The sequence below is a fragment of the Arachis ipaensis genome, chromosome B4, assembly GCF_059453495.1.
Source record: "Arachis ipaensis isolate K30076 ecotype BB chromosome B4, ASM5945349v1, whole genome shotgun sequence".
In the NCBI taxonomy this organism is placed as follows: Eukaryota; Viridiplantae; Streptophyta; class Magnoliopsida; order Fabales; family Fabaceae; genus Arachis; species Arachis ipaensis.
This window is the reverse complement of record NC_142439.1, coordinates 105210421-105213551: the sequence shown is the minus strand read 5'-3', so window position 1 is coordinate 105213551 and position 3131 is coordinate 105210421. Positions and strand designations below refer to the sequence as shown.

Genomic DNA, 3131 nt, shown 5'->3' with positions numbered 1-3131 from the left:
TCTTTTCCCATGCATCATAAGTAGTAACACCATTGTCCCACAAAATCTTTAACTCGTCAATCAGTGATCTAAGATAAACATCTAATCTTTTTCTCGGAGACTTTGGTCCAGGGAACAAAAGACTGAGAAATATGTACTCTCTTCTCATGCACATACTTGGAGGAAGATTGTAAGGTGTGACAAACACAGGCCAACATTATGGAGTCTTCGAGACAGAAAATAGATTAAAACCATCGGTGCAAAGTCCAAGCCTAACATTTCTAGATTCTTGGGCAAATAGTTCATGGGTGGCATCAAATTGTTTCTAACCATCAACATCAGCTGGATGTGTGATCACCGATTCATCTTGGCATACTCCATCCACATGCCACTTCATATATTGTGTAGTAGTTTTAGACATAAACAAATGTTGAAGCCTTGGAGTAATAAAAAAATATCTCAATATTGAGTATGGCACATCCCTACTGCTATTAGTTGTATCCCCTGCCTTTGGCTTAAATCGTGGGTCCCCACACATTGTGCAGGCTACATAACTAGTTTTGTCACTTGTTTTTTTTATAATATAGCATGTAGTGATTATGACAAGCATCAATTTTCCTATATCCTAATCCCAATTCTTGAATCATTGTCTTTGACTGGTAGAAATCTACTGGAAACTTCTCTGATTCTGGGAGCATGCTCTTGATTATGGTAACCATTCGATTATAACAGCTCTCACTCATGTTGAATTCTGATTTCAAGTTCACTAGCTGGGTTACAGCTGACAATATTGTATGCTTGGTGCAGCCATCTCACAAAGGTTCGTCTGTACTCCTCAGAAACTTATAAACTTCGACACGGATGGATTTGGATCCTCTTCTAAACCTTCCACTATGTTTAAGTTATCATCTGTAGCATCAGTAACCATGTCTACGCATGGATTTGTATTCTCCTCTTCATGTTCTTGGGTAATATTTATTGCATCCTATTCAACCCATCTTTCCTCACCATGAGCAGTCCAGTTTATATAACCCTCCATAAACCCACAATCACACAAATGCTTTTCAACCCAAAATATTCCATCCCTAATTCTGTTCTTACATTTTGTGTACGGACAAAGAATGCGACCTAAACTATCAATGATTGCCGAGTTTTTTCTACAAAATTTATGAACTCCACAACACCTTTCTTAAATTCCCCGCTTAGATGACCAGTGCAACCTTGCCTTCGATACATTCAACTTCTATCGGGCGCCAAGATTATCTAGACTAAGGTTTCATTTTAGTTGTAATACCAATGTTTAACATGCATATAAATGCACATAGTCTCGTGTATAATTTTTCCTAAATTTCATTAATATATTTTTATTCACAATCACACTAAATAACCCCTTCTACAAGTTATAAAGTAACAAACATAATACATTCAATTTGAAAAAAAAAGATATAAATCATAAAAAGATAATATATAAAGCTTGAAGAAAATAATCATAAATAATCTGAAGCATTAGAAACACCAAAAACAATTGGGTATCATTAATCTCATGTCAAAAACTTCAGATCACGAGGTTAAAAAGTATGGAGATATACTGAGTTCAATAAAAAATATCAATAACTAATGATATCTTTTAATACAATAAGAACCCAAGAGATTGACAGAACTACCATTACAGCAAGAAAAGAGGAACTTAATTCATGACAATATGAAGCAAGATAGCAAAATACTCAAGTTCAATCAGTAACAAATTCTTTTAATGATGAACAAATTTAAGTAATCATTTCAAAACAGCAACAAGTTAAAGGTTCCAGTAACAAATTTCAGCCATACATTCAACTTTCAGCAATAAATCCAACTTTCAACAACAAAATCAAAGTGCATTCAAGTTCAATCAGTAACAAATTCTTTTAGAAATGAACAAATTTAAGTGATCATTTCAGATAAGCAAAAAATTCAAGGTTTCAGTAACAAAATTCAGCCACACATTCAACTTTCAGCAACAAATTCAACTTTCAACAACAAAATCAAAGTGCATTCAAGTTCAATCGGTAACAAATTCTTTCAGCAATGAACAAATTTAAGTGATCATTTTAGATAAGCAAAAAATTCAAGGTTCCAACAAATTTCAGCCACACATTCAACTTTCAGCAACAAATTCAACTTTCAACAACAAAATCAAAGTGCATTCAAGTTCAATCAGTAACAAATTCTTTTAGCAATGAACAAATTTAAGTGACCATTTCAGAACAGCAACAAGTTAAAGGTTCCAATAACAAATTTCAGCCACACATTCAACTTTCAGCAACAAATTCAACTTTTGACAAAAAAATCAAAGTGCATTCAAGTTCAATTAGTAACAAGTTCTTTTAGCAATGAACAAACTTAAGTGACCATTTCAGAACAGAAAGAAAGGGAAAATTAATTGGAACTCAGCAAATCGAATTGCGCAAAGGAACCTGACGGCAAGGCTTAAAGTAAGAAGATGAACAAAGACCAGCCCACCGGGGCCTGCTACCTCTACTGTCAGTGACGACGAGCGCAGGGAAGGCGCACTTCTGAGTACGAGAGGATGACGAGACAAAGAGCGACCCCGAGACCTGCTGTTTCTTTCGTGGTGATGATTATGGGAAAGAAGGTGTGCGACTGGGTGCGAGACAGTGACGGTGAAAAAAGCTGGCCAACTTGCCTGACAACCGAAGCAAGAAGACGACAACAAGCGCAGGAAGGCGGCGACTAAGCTTGAGACAGTGAGGACATAGAGCGCGACGGCCTTGAGTCCGAAACGGTGAGTGCTAGACCAAAAGAGATGTGAGACACCAAAGATGAGAATGGTGTGAGAGAGGTGAGAGAGCTTAAGGGAGAGAGTGGCGAGAACGAGGCCTAGGGAAAAGAGACGTTGAGGCTCAGGGTTGGTGCTCATTCAGCTCAAGAGGGGGAACCTAGGTTGGAACGACACCATTTCTGCCATCTTATTTTTTTGTTTTCCTAATATTTTTGGGAAATTAATTTTATGCCTTTTAAATAATAAATTTGAGATCAGTAAAAATTTTGTAAATAATAAATTATTAATAAATAAAAATAAAAATAAAAATTGATAAATTATTTAATTTTTCTAATATATAGAATGATAAAATTTGAATAAATTTAAGTATAAT

General features: G+C 35.5%; 1 pseudogene; it reads right to left on the bottom strand.

The window, feature by feature from the left end:
* Positions 1-304: 304 nt before the first annotated feature.
* On the bottom strand, positions 305-2896 carry LOC148568654 (uncharacterized; annotated as a pseudogene).
* Positions 2897-3131: the final 235 nt, after the last annotated feature.